The 18,797-nt window shown below is 45.1% G+C and overlaps 1 protein-coding gene across 4 annotated transcripts in view; it reads right to left on the bottom strand.

The window, feature by feature from the left end:
• Positions 1-18,797, bottom strand: part of LOC116944881 (collagen alpha-1(XI) chain-like) — a 176,649-nt gene that overhangs the window by 154,243 nt on the left and 3,609 nt on the right. The gene's annotated exons all lie outside the window — the stretch shown is intronic.

Raw genomic sequence — 18,797 nt, 5'->3', positions numbered from 1 at the left:
CACCAGAGGTTCACCTTGAAGAGACCTCGGAGGTAGCTCCATGATATTCGCTTCCGTGGGCTGTTTCTCTTCGTGAAGTTTACACTGCTCTGCGAACGATCGAAGTGGGTGCCTTTTCTCGTGACGCGATGCCGATAGCACGATCGGCGATAACGTCGCGAAAAAAGACGAAAGGTTTACTTTCACACTCTTTGGTCCTTTGGGTAATGTCACGTTGGTAGAAATTAAATTAAATAAATCACGACGTTTCGAACGCAACACAAGCGCCCGTCTTCAGGTGAAAATCGCGACAGCTGCGCTGTTTTGCTGCGAGCAGCAACGATGTCTGCTCCCTTTTTTTTTGTTTAGACCGAACCGGGCACTGCCCGATGTGCATGGGGGGCACCACCAATGACGGAGGAGAGAGAGAGAGAGAGGGGGGCCAGGGGACTGGGCTGCGCCAACGCCGCAGATGTTGAGTAGGGAATGCAAATCGGAGTCTTCGAGTGTATTTATTTTAGTAACCAGGTGAAAACTCAAGGGTGCCAGGAGGAGTCTCAATCGCAAGAGTGACCTGGATCACCACGGTGGCAAAAGCAAAACAACAACAACAACAAAAGTGTATCAGTTGAAGAGAATGGAAATTTAGAGCAAAAGCAACTGCGTCGTGATGTGAGAAATCGAATTATTGCACAAACATAAATCGATGTTAAATAATAAATATATTGCTTGAAGTGTAGGTCAGCTCGGGCAGATATATATTTTTTAATAATGATAGTACAATTACAATTAAGTTACAGAAACATTAAAACATATTTAGGGTGACTCTTCTCCAGTAGTAACATGTAAACGGACACCGTTAAATTTTAGGAAAGCAAATATTATCAAGTATGCACTTTTAAATCACCAATTTACAACTCATTTCTTTCGAACTGCTTTTTGTCTTTAGTTTATTTTCCTTCCCGGTACCTCTGATTAGCGCGGTTGGCTACGTACGGTGCGAAAGAAGTTCAACATACATACGTTAAGCGTGGGGGCGCTGTGACTCATGGGCAGGATGTGAGATGGATTAATTTAATTTGCAAATGACATAGGTCCCAATCCCTGTTTGAAGGATACTATTCGTGACATTATTTGTTTCATTTGTTTAGCTAGTTGTGACCTCAAGAGACCAGGATAGTGCTCATTTGCACGAGCAACCTGGGTTACCAAATCGACAAAGCAAACAAATAAAAAACAAAGCACAGCAATTAATCAAACAGAAATCAGTGTTGCACATGGACAGCGCTTTTATCAATCCACTGCTAGATGAGAGCCTCCCAACGCCATGCGGGACGTGAGGGTTATACGGCCATACTTCATCACGTCGGTCAGTGAGGCATGGTGATGGCAAGGGACCATAGACATTGGAGGATAGTACAGTCCCACAAAGGATTTTGCTGTACTGTTGACCATGCAGTTGTTCTGGAATATGGAGTATTAATGATCTATACTCTTCAATTGTATGCGCTCCTCCCAGTCTGTTAAGTGGAGGAGTGTTTGCCCCCAATTCGCCCCCAGAATCTGTGCAACTCTCTGCCCAAACGCGTCACAGATCATAACCACAGTGGCTACTTTTAAATCAAGGTTAAGGCCTATATGTATCATTAAGCCTCCTGATATCATTTGGCCACCTCATGAATTATTATGGCATTTTTTAAATTATTTTTATCCCCCCCCCCCCTCAGCTTCTTTTTACGTAATTTTTAATTAGTTTTTTTTACATATTTCTTTGCAAATGCGTCGGTTTTATTTAATCTTAAAACTTGCGTGAAGCGCCGTTCGCACACGTTCCTGCTGTGGTAGGCGTTCTATAAATAAAGACTCGTGTCATCGTGATCATAATCGCAACCTCACCCAGTGCGGCACCGCCTACGCCGAAAGGGTTTTTCATGCGCTCGTTGTTTCACAGGCGGGGACGTTGGGCGAGGTGGTGGGGGGGGGGGAGAGGGTCGCGCATGGCACTGACCGTGCATTGCACGAGATCCCTGTTGGCAGAAGTGTGGCATTTGTCTCGTTAAATTTCGGCGGTGGCGTGCGTGCGGGCGGGCGTGCGGGCGTGCGGGCGGGCGGGCTCCAGGTGTCGCCGTGCTTCTCGAGGGTTGCGGTGGTGACACGAGGACACCGTCGATGCGAATTCGAGGCACCCCCTCTGGGTTGCCAATGTCATTTTTTTGCCGGCGATTAACACGACTCGCAACATTTTAAACGTCATTAATTGCTGTAAACTGTCCTCTGAAGGCATTGACCCGACTCTTGTCTCAATTAAATCTTCTCCGCTATCATTTAATGTCACCAAACACCCCCGTAACCTCAATTACCGTCGCGGGGAGGAAGTATAATGACAGGGGGCCACCCCCGTTGTGCTTCTGCTGCAACACAGAAAATTGGCAAGAACGGAGGGCACCGCCATTAAGGCAAGAGAAGCGCTGCTAATGGAAGAAAATATCATTAATAAGGGCACCTTAATTAAAGGAAAATGTTGCAATTAAAGCGAGGAGCACGGCAATTATGGCAGGGATGGGTGGAGTGTAGCCCCCCACGGAGCTGGGAAGGGCCACGCGTTCCACAAGGCTCACTCTTATGGGCATCTGTAAAAATAAAAAAAAGCTTTATAGCTCATCGGATTCGTCCAGTATAAGTACATTTTCTGATGATTTTGAATGAACTGGAGGCTACGCCATGGACTCCGCTTCGAATGTGCAACACATTTTCTCCTTTTAAACGTGTGCCTACTTTTGAATTCCATTTCCAGCCAACAGCGCATCCCTTGCATCGCGAGCGGTGCGTTTGCACCACTCTGTAGAAAGGGCATGTGGGTCCCCTGCCACTAAAGTACTTGCGAAGAGCTGTGCTCCTTGTCTATTACGGCACAAGCAATAATCATAATTTAAAGCCATGTTTCAATTCCCTGCGAGATAAAGGGATGTCCTCGCCACGTCAGTCATGGGGATTTATTTGACCATACTTCATCGTGTTGGTCAGTGTGGGTTGGTGAAGGGTGGGGAGGGCGGTGTCCAGGACCAGTTCGGACATCACTCGCCACTGATATTAGTCGTGGTTGGGAATCGAACTGATGTCGCCGGGTTTATAGTGCAGTCCGCTTAAACACTGCATCATCACTCTACCCTGTATGGAAAAAAATATTTCACTGCTATAAATGTACAGGTGATAAGCCACTTTGTTGGGCTATCATTGGTGGCCAGGTTGAAGTTAATACTTTAGTGGGCTTTACCTGGTAGGATAGGGATGGTTCAATTTCGATTTAAAGCTTTCGTGACTGCAATGATTCATCTTCTTTGGTTCTTTCGGTAAAGTCACGTAGAATGAGAATAAAATAATAAATTGATAAAATAAAATAACACAATAATATTCTCACGACGTTTCGGCCACAACACAAGCGGCCTTCATCAGGTGAAGGGGGCGAGACTGTCTGGTAGGACAGCGCTGTCTGGTAGGACAGACTGTCTGGTAGGACAGCGCTGTCTGGTAGGACAGCGCTGTCTGGTAGGACAGCGCTGTCCTACCAGACAGTCTCGCCCCCTTCACCTGATGAAGGCCGCTTGTGTTGTGGCCGAAACGTCGTGAGAATATTATTGTGTTATTTTATTTTATCAATTCATTATTTTATTCTCATTCTACGTGACTTTACCGAAAGAACCAAAGAAGAGGGATGGTTCAGTTTGGCGTGATTTGATTAACTCTCTTGTTATTTGCACTGCGACCGTGTTTTATAGTGTTTATTGTTGTAACGTTCTTACCCCGTGCCCAGACTGAAGATCTGTCTTAAAGAGCTTTATAGCTCGTGGAATTCCTTCAATATATAGATAAATATTCTGATCTGAATCTGATCTAATTTATTCAGGGCTGATCAGAGGAGCGCCACCAATTTTAAGTGTTGCACCACTTTACAATCTTATCAAGAAACTGAAAATTGCATGTAGAACGACATCGATTGTAGATGAAGGGCAAAAGCCTATGGTCTCCGCAGTCCGCGAGGACCAACAGGGGACGCGGCGATCCTAGCGGACGCTTGCTTTGAGCCCTCAATAGACGGAGGAGGGCACGGGCACACGAGAGCACACACTTGTGTTTCCATCATCTCGGATCTACGGCATAAACACGCGGCATCGACGGCCCTGTGAGGTCATTCAACTGAGGATGAGCGTGAAAAACACTCGGCTCGAGAAAACGCCATCAACTGGCTGAATACTCCGGGCCTAAGTATTGCAACTCGCTTATAATTCACCGGTACGCAAGAGGGTGAAGTACACAGGACGTGTAACCGTTCATCCCTCAGCGATTGCTTCAACACTCAACTCCCAGCCGCTATCCAAGTCCAGGCTCAAGGCTCTCCCCCCCCCCCCCCTCTTTGCCTTGCACTGGCTCTCTCTCTCTATATAAGACAAATACGACCTGTGTTTCCGTACAGTATCGTGAGATGCGGTCACCTTTGTACGCCGTGAAAAATCCAAAATTGTATTGAATCGCCACGATTTGAGCTCGTGAGTCCGTTCGGCAGTCGGCGATTTTTGTTGTAAAATTTAAATTTTGTAATTTTCCTCCGTAATTTTTACAGTTTTGTCTTCTCCATTCGACTAAATGAGAACGTTAGCATGTAAATGGCACCTACTTCTGCGCAGGTGTTCACCTGCTGTCCCGTACACACCCCCGTGACGCGTGTTTGGAGTGTTCAGCGTGTCGTTCGGCACGGGGTCCGACGTTTCGTTCCGCGTGCTGGGAGACTTGCTCGGGAGGATGGCTTAGGTGGTGCCCACCACCGGATACAGAGTGCAGCGGCCAAATAAATTATTCATTCCCCCACTCACCCCCAGCCGTGCCCCAACGAGGTTTGGATCAACACCAAAAGTTATCCGGCGTGAAGGAAAAGTGTGTGAACCGCACGGACAGGAAATTACTTGTCTGTAAACTGTCGACAATTTTTCGCAGGTTACGTTGACGATGCAAGAGGATTAACACCGCGGTTAAATGGTAATGAAGGCGTCAAGAAGACTCCCTCACATCTGGCCGCCCGACTCGATGGGACGACTCGTGCTTAAGTGCAGAACGATGTTTTACGGTGGTAGGGCGTGGGAGCATTTTCGGTGTGTTGCAAATTCGTTTGCAGGGCTGAAGAGGCAGTGAAACTTCGATGCACTAGAAGAACTATCGCCGCAGATAGCACGGGGCTGGCAAAGCAAAAACAAAGCAACAGAAGCCGCAGAAATTGTCGCTTACTGTATTCTCCCCCCCCCCCAACCACTTGCTTCTGGGCCAAGCCGCGTGAAATCCACACCAACTGAGAGCGAGCGAGCTGCTGAGAGAGCGCGAAACTATATACAGCCCCACGGAAAACGCGGCCAACGTGAATCGGGGAGAGAGAGAGGGTTGGGAGGAAAACGTTAATTTGCGGAGACAACGTGAGCTACCTCCGATTAGCGCGGTTGGCTGCGTATGGTGCAAAAAGAAGTTAAACAAACGGTGAGGGAAAAAAGTATTTGATCACCTGCTGATTTTGTACGTTTGCCCACTGACAAAGAAATGATCAGTCTACAATTTTAATGGTAGGTTTATTTGAACAGTGAGATACAGAATAACAACAACAAATCCAGAAAAACGCATGTCAAAAATGTTATAAATTGATTTGCATTTTAATGAGGGAAATAAGTATTTGACCCCCTCTCAATCATAGAGATTTCTGGCTCCCAGGTGTCTTTTATACAGGTAACGAGCTGAGATTAGGAGCACACTCTTAAAGGGAGTGCTCCTAATCTCAGCTTGTTTCCTGTATAAAAGACACCAGTCCACAGAAGCAATCAATCAATCAGATTCCACACTCTCCACCATGGCCAAGACCAAAGAGCTCACCAAGGATGTCAGGGACAATATTGTGGACCTACACAAGGCTGGAATGGGCTACAAGACCATTGCCAAGCAGCTTTGTGAGAAGGTGACAACAGTTGGTGCGATTATTCGCAAATGTAAGAAACACAAGAACTGTCAATTTCCCTCGGCCTGGGGCTCCATGCAAGATCTCACCTCGTGGAGTTGCAATGATCATGAAAACGGTGAGGAATCAGCCCAGAACTACACGGGAGGATCTTGTCAATGATCTCAAGGCAGCTGGGACCATAGTCACCAAGAAAACAATTGGTAACACACTATGCCGTGAAGGACTGAAATCCTGCAGCGCCCGCAAGGTCCCCCTGCTCAAGAAAGCACATATACATGCCCGTCTGAAGTTTGCTAATTAACATCTGAATGATTCAGAGGACAACTGGGTAAAAGTGTTGTGGTCAGATGAGACCAAAATGGAGCTCTTTGGCATCAACTCAACTCGCCGTGTTTGGAGGAGGAGGAATGCTGCCTATGACCCCAAGAACACCATCCCCACCGTCAAACATGGAGGTGGAAACATTATGCTTTGGGAGTGTTTTTCTGCTAAGAAGCACATTAAGGTCCTGGAGTGGCCTAGCCAGTCTCCAGACCTTAATCCCATAGAAAATCTGTGGAGGGAGCTGAAGGTTCGAGTTGCCAAATGTCAGCCTCGAAACCTTAATGACTTGGAGAAGATCTGCAAGGAGGAGTGGGACAAAATCCCTCCTGAGATGTGTGCAAACCTGGTGGCCAACTACAAGAAACGTCTGACCTCTGTGATTGCCAACAAGGGTTTTGCCACCAAGTACTAAGCCATATTTTGCAGAGGGGTCAAATACTCATTTCCCTCATTAAAATGCAAATCAATTTATACAATTTTTGACATGCGTTTTTCTGGATGTTGTTGTTGTTGTTATTCTGTCTCTCACTGTTCAAATAAACCTACCATTAAAATTATAGACTGATTATTTCTTTGTCAGTGGGCAAACGTACAAAATCAGCAGGGGATCAAATACTTTTTTCCCTCACTGTACATACGTACAATAATGTAAAGTATTTCATGTTGCCATTGCTTATTTTCAGCATTAATAAATCGTGTGCAAAGAGTTTGCATGCAATTGGCGTTGACTTAAATTGCGCGAGTGTTTTTGTGACAAGGCAAAAAAAATCCGTTACTTAAAAAAAAAACATCTTGTAAATTGCACATCCTTTAATTGTTGAGTGTTTCAAGACTAGTGTGAGGTGATTATAATAAACGATCCGATGGTAGTTTTACTTAATAATGTAAAAGTATATATATATTTTACATATTTTCTTTCTAACGATCGTTAGTGTTGTTTTTTTGTTAACATTACTCTAGACAAATGTATTTTTTTTTTATTTCGCGGTCATTACAGAGACTCGCTTTGCAGCAACAACAACAACAACAACTAAAAGACCGCACAGAAAACCGCGCCGCATCCGTGGAGGGTGGAGCAAACCGCGTGCTTCCTCGTGAACGTCCTCGTGCACGCGACAGTCGTCGAGAGCCCGCGTCGCGCAGGGAGAAGCTGCCGTGACGACGGGCATGCGGCATCACTCGAAACAATGGCATTCCTTGCGACACTTTCATTATTACCACCTGCCAAAGAGGTAAGCAAGGTCGCGCAGGGGCCTGTCAGCAGTCAATTTTAAAACTATTACCCGCACCGTCCCAGACTTTTGCCGGCCGCAATAAATTCCTTCAATCCTTCAACGATATGAAAAGAGGAGCTGCCAGACATTCATTATTTGGTTAATCCTTTGATCACTTGATCTACTTTAATAAAAGTAGGGGCACCCGTACGTGTGTGTTTTAGGGGACTATTAACAGCTCTGTGGCACGGGGATCAAAGACGTCTAAGGCGCCGCCGGACCCGTGCGGAGAGAGTGAGAGGGCATCACGATAGGCAGTGGCAGTGATGGCAAATAGAAGGCTACGTTTGTTAGCTTAACACTGGATCCTTTACGTTATCCACTTTTATTATCTTAAAATAGAGGACCTTGACAAAAATTCATAATAAACTCACTTACCATTTTCAGGAAATATAAATAAATGGCAAGGTGTCCCCATTTTTTTTTTCGTGAAATGTTACACTTTTTTTTACGCTTCAATGTTATTGGTATGGATTAGTAAATATATATCAGTGAAATGAAACCGTACAATCTAAGCACTTGCACGGGAGTAAGTGCGTTATTTGTTTTAGCAGCTGAAACATCAGATAGCGGCTAACTTTCAGGTCAGCCGAGGCAGCGTGCTTGGCATGTTAATGCGCTAATCTGGCCTCACATCTCCACAGAAACCCAACGCTCTGAACCAGGAATCCTACACACACAATGCCACTGTTAGTCTTCTACGGCAGTGGAGGCATAGAAGAAGAAGAATAAAAAAGGCATCGCCTCTAACCCCACCTCTGCCTCACCCAAAACTCATCGAAGTTCGTCCTCACTCGAAACTTCTCAAAAATATCACGAACATCGCTGCCACGTGTTAGATCATTCTCTTTTTTCTTAGAAGTACTATATTTCCACCCGGGCTAAAGATGTTGATGTAAAAAATATATCCAAAGAGGGGGGGGGGTGGCTTTTGGTCTGGGTACACGTCAAGTGAAGGGCACCTCCATTCAACGTCCGATTAGCCCACAGTTGGGACATTACGTTCCACCAGTTGCTAATCGCATTGTGAAGCCGCTGAAAAGTCCTGCAGCAACAGCAGCAGGAGCAGGAGCGGCAGCAGTGGGGATGGGCAGAGAGAGAGAGAGACAGTGGCTTCTTATAGGAGTCATAGTTAACAAATATAAACACAGTAATAATATGTAGATGCATGGATGAATAATGAACTGGGTTGGAATGGTGGGACAGTGGTTAGCGCACCGTGATATGAATGCGCCGAACTGAGTTTGACCATGGCTAACGATAGTAACGAGTGATATCTGAGCCAGTCCTGAGGCCTCCACCTTCACTGACCTGCATTGACCAGCATGGTGAAGTATGGTCAAACGACCCCAGTGACCAATCTGACTTGAGAGGAGCCTTAATTTCACAGCGGATTCACAAAGGCCTGAACACGAATTATTATTTGTAATAAATAACATCAGTTCAGCTTTTTTCATTTAGAAAAAAATACCATAGCCAATAAAAAAAAATCACGCATCAGTCCATGAGAAAACGGTTTTTTGAGATTCATGTTTGTTACATTGTGTATACAGTGTGTAATACATACACGTGATTTAAATTCCATTATAAAAGATGAACGTTGTCCGAATGACCATCCTATTGGCTGCATAAAGAAAATTAAAAAAACATTTTTGAATGAGACTCTCAAGTGACGATTAGTGAACTCGTAAGCCACGTTAAAGTCCGTATTGGGCACACAAGCAGTGGCACTACAGTTTTCATTTAAATCCATCAGAAATGTTTGAAAAACGGACAGCAAATACAACACACAAGGAGATTAGCAACGCTGGCTTTTTGTGCCATTGTGAACGACTGCAATGGCTGAGTGAGTCTTGAGGGGTGGAGGGTTGTAAAGGGGGAGGAGAGGGGGTGGAGGCAGTGTGGGCGGGGGGGGGATGATTCGGTGATGGAGGGTGGAGTTGGGATAAATGGGCGGGGGGGGGGGCAGGTGAGGATGGTTTTTGTCTCGATCAACCCCCATTCTAATAACTGGGCTGTGGGTCTGTAAGTGTGCAACCAGGGTGGGGATGATGATGATGTGGGGGATTGCGGGGAGGTGAGGATTATGTGCATGCCACGGATTACCCAATATAAAACTAGCCCCGCGCACTAACACCGCTCCCCTGCCAGGAGGACAAAGTGGCCCGGACTTCAAAAAGGGCCCAGCTTCCAGAAGCGAAAACCTCTCCCCGCCGAGGATTCTGGGCTCTCCATCGTGTGACAAAAGGGTTCAAGAGGGCTCTTCGGGGTTAACACCCGACTGCCGGACAAATACAACTCCCTACTTCGTTTGAATCATTCCGTGAAAGTACATACAGAATTCCGTTCTGCGCCGCCACGTATAAATAAGTATCGTCCGTTGGCCTCTTAGCTTTCCGGAGCAATATTATCCAGCAGCGTGTGCTTAACAAGCCATATAAACTATGGAGCCCTATTGAATACACAAAAAGCAATATTTTAAACAAACTTATTTTGCCTAGTTGTAGAGCATTATGGATAAAATAAATATAAGCAGAACTCCACTCTGTGTGCTTCCGCATATGCATTCGTTTTTAGACTATGAGCATATTGTCCATTAAAATGCAATTAAAGAAATACGACATATTGGACGAATGTATTGCATTATGGTGGCGCGTGTTGAACAATTTCGCTCTGGCACATGGTAATAGTCCTGGTTTCACACTGTACAAAATATTTCATAGCAGACATGTGTTAATTAAAAGGCGAAAGTGTTTTAATAGTCAAGCTATGCACATTTGAAATGTGGAAACAATAACATTGGAAAGGCAAAACACGCTCAAGTGAACATCCTTCCCTTGTGTTAGTTATTAGCAAAGCAGTAATTATTAACAAAATAAATTCAGCACAGGAGGTGCTTGTTAGCGATGCTAAGCAGAATGGTCTAAAGAAAATGGACAAAAGCTCAAATGTAAATCCGAATATTTCAATGAAATATCAACCCACGAAGGTGCATTTAATTAACTACAAGATCTTAACGTCCCTGATAATATTCTTGGTTCTTTCGGTAAAGTCACGTAGAAGGGAAACAATAAAATAATACAAATATAAAACAATACAATTCTCACGACATTTCGACTTTTTTTAAAATTTTCTTGTTGTGGTTTTCACACCTGATGATGATTGCTTGTGTTGCAGTCGAAACGTCGTGAGAATTTTATTGTTTTATATTTTTATCATTTTATTGTTTCCCTTCTACGTGACTTTACCGAAAGAACCAAGAATATGAATCCCTGCAGTCACGAAAGCTTTAAATCAAAAAGTCCCTGATAATATTCACTGTATTTTTTCAGATCATCATAATCGACTTTGTTATTTCCTTCCATCGTTTATTTTTCGAAGTTCCTATAACCTGCTCGACTCGAGGAACGCATTAACTTTTTATCTATTTACACATTCAATAGGTACTGGTTGTTGTTGGCTGCTTGACATGCGGGCTTTTGGGCCTGCACTCAAACCATGGCCTACTGTTGGACTGGTCCCCATCACATCGTGCTCCTGCATGCTACAATCCACCTCACTCCTGCACATGAACCAATCGCTCCATCTCTGTTGGAGGTCATCATCTCAGGCACGCCCATGCCTTTGGTTGCTATTCCTTCATCAGCCTCATCCACCATGCCTTCAAGTCATGAAATTTTGTCCAATCCTGCTTACTCTTCTTCACAGTTAATGTAATGCCGTTTTTTGTTTTCATAGGGAGCCCTTGTAACCAAGTAAGAATGGTGAAGGCAAAAGATACTTTTTCAAGGGAGATCTTTCAAAAGTCAATTTATTATTTGATAAAAATATATATAAAAATAAAATTATTTCGACTCAAATCAGTGGCATGGAATTTGCATTTAAATTAGTTTGGTGCAAAACACACAAAACATTTTCAGTGATAACGAGTTGACTTAATGAGCTTTTTCTCACATCATTAAACGGTTCGAGTGCAATGCTTTAATGCATTTCCCACTGCCGGACAAAGGCCTCTCCACGTCAAGTGGGTCGTGGGAGGCTGTTTGACCATACTTCACTCCGTTGATCAGTGCGAGTTGGTGAAGACATGGGGAAGAGACGCTGGGGCATAGAGGATAAAGTACAACGGTGTATTTCTATGCGCAGCATTCTACCGTCCAAGTCGTGGCCTGTAACACACGTTTAGTGCATGGTGGCCATGCACTACCCGAGCTCAATCCCGCTTAGCTCCAAATATCTGATGAGATTGGGTGCATTCCGTGCAATTTGGTCACAGTTCATAGTTAGTTAATGCTGAACTTTTGAAGACAAACATTCACACAACTGCAAGTGTTCAAAGCGAGATGTGGTCCAATGCTAATTACGTGACAAGTGGCATCCTGCATCAAGAGGATTGTGCAGAATTAGCAGAGCAAGCCGCAGCTTGGCCACACTTCTCGACAAACTCCAATTGCTCTAACAACCCTCCAGAGAGCCACCTCGTTAACTTCATTAAGGCCAGCAAATTTACACAAGCCACTGCCATTCGGTTGTGAGCTCTCACCCCCACTTTGCCTCCCCCTGGGGACCAAATTTCCCCCCCCCCCCCAATTCTCCCTTCGCCACGGCCTACTCGAGTCTAGCTCCCCCCATCCCATGCCCCCCCCCCCCCACTTCCCCAACCAAAGCCACCATCAACCCCCTCACTTCCTCCCCTGTCTCCTTCACAAGCCCCAGTGCTCATTCAAATATCACGGAACCAATTAACGAGGCCATTTTGAAGAAAAATAATGCATGCATGCAATTTCTCAAACCGTGGCAGCTCGCGACAAACAAATTAAATATCTCTTTCCTCCTCAAGTGCCGTCGAAGCCACTGCTCGGCTGGGCGTGTCGGGAAAGTTGCCGAAACCCCTTGCCACTATGTGGCCTCCGTTGTTTGCGTGTGCCACTACTTATTCTTTCGTTTAAACGGGTGTAAAAAAAAATTATGACCCTGCGCTACAGTTGCCCACTTTCAAAAAAATACCGCAGCAGCTAATCATCCCGCTTGCCGCCCCTTACCCCGTTTTTAGCCGTGTCAAGACAAGACGAATGCCGTTAACTTGCTGGGAGCAGGTGGTGAGACCAGCGCCAAGTGTCAGAGCGCATGCAGGACAGGTGGCGGCCACTTATTTTAAGCACCGCGTATGCAGTTGAAGGCAATGCTCTCGGCGACGTTTTTTTTCCTGCGAAATGGTTGGTGTATCATAACTTTGATGGCTCATTGTCACTTGTAACCTATTCCCGTCTCCAAGACATCCGCAAGTTGCAGGGTGGGGTGTCCCGTTCACCACTGAATCACGGAACGCGCAATCGGTTACTCACCGCAGAGAACTGCAGCGACACGACCACACTCTACGATAGCTGATGCTAAACTGTGCCGCACTCCCTCCCGCATGGCCTTCCGATGACTTACATTGTACGTCATCGGAATGGGAATGGGTTAAGGTCAGTTTTCCAAAGATGGTGAACACTGCTCTCGTGAGCATTAACAGGCAGAAATAGAACAGCACAAAACGTCTTAAGAAATGCATCTTGGAAGGATGTCTCTAGTGTTAAAAACAAAAATGGCAATATTTCCAACAGACATAAATCATGTCACTTCAATGCTTGTTCCACACTGTCAACTTTAATCTGTCAGAATGCAGGGGTATTTTCTCAATTTCATTGAAATCCAATGCTCGGTAAGAATACAACAATTTCAGAAATTATAGGAATAAATCCGGGTGCATTCTCTCTTAAGGAATGTGGCTTTTCTAAAACAGTCCCCTGTCGGCCAACTGTTGGCCAACGGTGACTGGGTTCGTCTGTTTATTTTTCTCACTGTCACCCGCGCGCAAGAAGACTAGTAAAACAAGCCCAAAGCATTCCCAGCTTTCCAAACAGGCAATTCCCAAATCGCTGAAACTCTGAGGGATGGAGCAGGATCTCTAAAAGCACACACCGCCAACTTTAAATTAAACGCAAACCTAAAGTCTTAAATCCAACACATTGTTTCCAAAAACAAATCTAAGGGCCCGTGGTTCGAAATCCTGGGTTTGATGAACGCAGCCTTTGTTGGTGATGTCAAGGGGTTGAAAGTAAGGTGCGTGATTGATGAGTAATGCACCCATATTAGAGATATGTTAAAATTCCAAAATACTAAATGAATAACACTGCCTGAAAATGTAAACTATATTATAGGTGACGTTTTGGGTAATGGCCCTTCTTCATAACATAAAGAGGGTCAGGAGGGCGAGAGAGCTCACAAGTACACCTTCAATACGATGTTTTTTGCTCACGTGAAAAAAAATGCGTTTGAAATATTAACTTACTTTTTAAATATTCCCAATTTAGTATTATTTTCACGCTCCAATAAAAACGAAAGTTAAATGAAAATGCCTTAACGATGCAGAAATTAAAACTCTTTAAACAATTCATACATCATTCTGTGGTGAACAATCATTTAGATTATATTACCATATCTTGTGGCATCCCACAATTATCAGACCCATAACCTTTTTAGCAAAAACCACGAACGCACTTGCGGGCAACTGGTCTTTCCACTCCATGGGCCCCCAAAAGCCGGTACCCAAACTCCATCCGGAACACACACACACACACTCAGTTCCAGTCCATTAGGCTCAAAAAGCAAAGTTAGCCTCGCATGGCCTTTGATTAATGTTTATTTGGTTTCCTTAAAGAAAAAAAAACCTCATAATCATTTGAACAGCTAAATTGCCTCGACAGGAGATTCAAAATGGGTATAAGTGCTTTATTTCATAATTTGTCTTTTAAATTATTTTCTGGGTCTTTCCAGGAATTCTGAATTGAAACTAATTCCCCCCCTGAGGCTGAGTTACTCACTGCATTCACGTTAAAAGCAACAGTCGCACATTTTGAACTTCTTTCGGACCGTACGTAGTCAACCGTGGCAATCGGTTGTCTACGTACACAAACACGTGCACGAACACACGTGCACGCGGAATCACATACACACACGCGCACATGCGCACAATCACATACACAAACGTGCGCACACACACAAGGTGGCTCTTCAGCAACTGCTAAGCATCTCAGAGGCATTACATATCTCCAGCAGATTGTACATTCTGGAGTATTAGGTTTCAGATTCTTCATTAAACATAACCATTGCTGCATTGTAATTATTTCTTAAGAATCCATTCGGCAGGCCAAGTCAATGCCGTACCTGTGTTTTTTTTGTGTCCCCTGGCTCCATGTCTGTGGAAGTCTATAACAATAAGATTCTCACTGCAATGAAATAAAACAAACCTGTATGCTCTCATTATTTATACAAAATACGAAAAAATATTCATGCGTCAGCGGGTGAAGAGTCACTCCTTCGACGGTGTGGCCAACTCCTGAAAGCGCACAGACGTCCAAACGAACGTCAAAAAGGCGCGATATTTCATGCCATGAAACAATTGACCGAGCATTAAATATTAAACTGAGACATGGCCCTCAAGACATTTCTGAGATCGCTCTGAGATCTGCATCATGTCCTCATCCCAGAAATCCGCTAGATGTTGTCGCTAGTTGCTTTGACAACAAACAAAAAATATTGTTGTCCCGAGGGAAAGCCAAGAAGTCGCCAGATCCTGCAATAAAATCACCGAGTTGGCAACTCTGATTTTCCGCTGCATGGGAAAGTGATCCCAACCACCGCATATGCAGTTTATCTCGTTACAAAGATGGGAAAGTGCACTCCTAGTGTGTGGCAAAAAAGGTCACTTGAAGGAACTTCACAAGCAATTCTGAGAAATCTCTCACTGCGGAACATGTTCTGTAAGAGTTCCGAATGGATGCTTTGTCTCATAACATGACATCAACGACACAACTTTAAAAACCAAAAAAACATTGGTGGAAAAAGACGAGAAAAAAGCGACACAACCATACAATGCCTTGTGTGACCTCGTCAGCACGCAGCACAATGTACCTGGCTGTACCTGATTACCATTTAAACCTGAGCCGCTGCCAGGCCCGATATCAGCAGAATGTCAGACAAAAGCCCTCCAGGCAACTAGGTGGAAGGGAGGTGGGGGTGGGTGGGGAAGGCAGTAGTTGGATGAGTTTTGGAAAGGTGGGGGGGGGGGTGTGTGAGAGGAATGGTGGAAAGGGGGCGTGGAGGTGGCCAGGCGTGAGGACGTCTTAGTGGCGGCTGCAGACAACTCGCACTGCGAGCGCAGCGCACAGAACCGTCTCCTTATTGTCCCTCGCTTCGGCCTGAAATGTGCCGCAGGGACCCACGGGACCCCGCCCCCCGGGGACCCCCCCCACGGGACCCACCCCCCCCCCCCACGGGACCCACCCGAACAAGTGCGCCGAGACTCTCTCACGGGCAGAACAACAACAAACAACAACAACAAACAATACAAACAAATGGAAACGGGCCAGGCTACAGCTGACGACTTCACAATCGTTGCGTTGCTGTAATCGGAGCGCGCGGCGCTTGCTCCGTGGAGCTCCGCGTCCGCCAAGTGAATGGAGGAGGGAGAGTGAAGGGCCGGTTTAATGCTTCAGCGAGCACGTGATAGCCAACAATATAGTCTGTGAAGCGTCGTCGATTGAACGTAAACCTTCGCGCACGGAGCTTATATATATTTTAAAAACTTCCCGCTGGCAATGCTCGCAGACATAATACGGCCGCAGTTCAAAACGATTCTGGGCCTCAAACAGCGCTAACTAGACTCAACACGTTGTTTTGGGGGGGGAAATTGTGCGGGGTGGTTATTTAGAGATCGTCCATCATTTCTTAATGATAATGAGCGGTTTGAATGGTGAAGTTGAAATGTTGGCAACATTTCCTCGAAGTTGTCTATTTAGTTATCATTTTTTTACCGAAAAACGTAAGAAAAGTTCCATTGCACAGGAGGCGTATGATGAAGCAAAGCTGATGTTGATGAATACCTGGGACTCTGCAATCCCGTTAAGATGTGTGCCACCAACACTGCTGCAGACATGTGAGGGTTTAGAGGGAAGAAACTTGTACGATACAATCTGCATTCTTCCAATCGCGAGAAGTGTGTATTACTAAGCCATCTCAAACTGGATATGTCATTTTTAATAATGGAAAATAAATAAATTTATTGACAACCTGTGGTTTATTAATGAACAACACAGACGTTACGAGAGGAATATATTTTACTGGAAAAAAGTGATGATTTTAACATTCATAACTTCGTTGAGCACTGAAGGATTTCTGTTTAGTTATCAGGTATCTCATGGTTGTTTGAATACACTCATGCTTATACAGCTCTATTACTGGTAGGAACGAAGTTGTAAACTGAGTGTACCAGCCTGCAATAGATTAATGTGTCTGTCCGTCCGTCCCCTTTCAATACTTTAACGAAGTGAAATCTCGTGCTGTTGGGTGTAAAATCAGCAATAGACAGCGCAGAGACGTGATCTGTCTTATTGCACCCAACATTTGGAAGTCACATTATCTGATTTGCGAACTTCGCTTTTGGGGATGTGGCAAATTCACACACAGCCCACAGCCGAATACCATTTGCGAGGCGAAGTTCGAAGGCACCGTGACGTTACTTTGCCAATGTTCCTACCAGCCCACCCTGCAGGGACCTGTTAATCTATAGTCATTTACAGCCCTTTGTCATTCAACTGATGGATGAAGGCCCCCCCATAGCGTGTCGTTCCTGTGGGTTTTATATGGCCATATTTACCCTCACTGGTCAGTACAGGTTGGTGGAGGGAGAATGGGACCCCAGGCTGGTTCCCATATCACTCGCCACTGATGTTAGCCTTGGCTGGCATTTGAACTCGGCTCCCTGGGCTCGTTATGCAGTACGCTAACCACTGCACCGCCGGTCCACCAATGTCTAAATTACTTCTTAAAATTCAGTGGCATTAACCATGTGGTGAATAGAGCACAGACTTTCACAGCGCAATGGGATGTAACATAATTGTAAAGTAAAGCCATCAACTGCATTGAAAGGGAATAAACACGAGCTCCAAACATACAATCAACTTTTTTATTTATTTTGAAGCTCTTTACAATTCCATTGTATAAATATATTAAATCAGGTGCAGCACAGACTCTTACTGAATGAATAGCATACTGAAGTATGGTTAAATAACTCCCATGTCTGACACGGTGTGGGAAGACTTTCATCCAGCAGTGGATTGACCAAGGGGTGTACATTATTTATTCAGTATTCGTGGCATCCAACTAATACCCCTTTGTCAATCCACTGCTGGATGAAGGCTTCTGTATGCTGCAGAAGTAGAATGAGATCGAGGACTGGTTCGGATAACGCTCGCCAGTCTTTAACCGTCGCCGGGAATCGAACTTAGGTCATCGGGTTCAGGGCAGAGTGCATTAACCACTGCGCCACTGCCCCGCCAGTGCCGTATAATCAAGTACTTACACATAACAGGCAGGCGCAACTGCAAGAGTGACTTAGGGAGGAGGGTTTCACTTGCATTGCAGACCCTTGGGGCCAAATCCTTCGACAGTCATTGTGCATTAGACTTTTTGAAGAAAGTGACATCTGACTGGGAGCTGTCATTGACGGGGGGGGGGGGGGGGGTGGAGGATCAAACCCCCACATTTCGCTTGCGGTTGATGTGGAAAGCATTGCATTTTCCAGCGTAAAGTTTCGCTAAGTAAGTGGGCCGCAACATAAAACTCAACAATGTCCATTACTGCCGGCGTAGCTACTGGGTGTATAGGCGGTGCGATTGCATTGGGGCCCACAGATTTGGGGGGGGGGGGGGGGCATGCGCTAGACTACACGAAGGTGTAAATTGGATAGGGGACCCTCATTTAATATCCTGCACCAGAGCCCATGCCAGCCACGCCACTGACTGGAAACAATACCATATATATGTACACCGCAAGAACAATTAGTATTATACTTGCACAGGTTATATGTAAAATTAATTTGAAGAAGCATTTGTCATATTACATGTCTGCACCAGCAGTATTAAAGCATTAAACCAAATGGTGCGTGATCACTCCGACACCCGTATTCGCTACTGCATACTGCTTGGATGGCCAACATTTAAATGAGAGGAGTTGCTTTATCACAGCACATGCGTACAAACACGCCTCCTTCGAACATGCACATGCAAACGACTGCACATTAAACAAAATTTACAGGCGTAAACAAACTAAAAACCAATCAATGTCAAGTCGAGCTGGGATAATCATTCGAATAGTCCGTAAAAATGTCTAATCTACTCCTGTAC

This window comes from Petromyzon marinus, chromosome 22, assembly GCF_048934315.1.
Source record: "Petromyzon marinus isolate PM22_M1 ecotype Great Lakes invasive population chromosome 22, UKy_Petmar_22M1.pri1.0, whole genome shotgun sequence".
NCBI classification, from domain to species: Eukaryota; Metazoa; Chordata; class Hyperoartia; order Petromyzontiformes; family Petromyzontidae; genus Petromyzon; species Petromyzon marinus.
The sequence above is the reverse complement of the archived record's forward strand: the minus strand, read 5'-3'. Positions and strand labels throughout refer to the sequence as shown.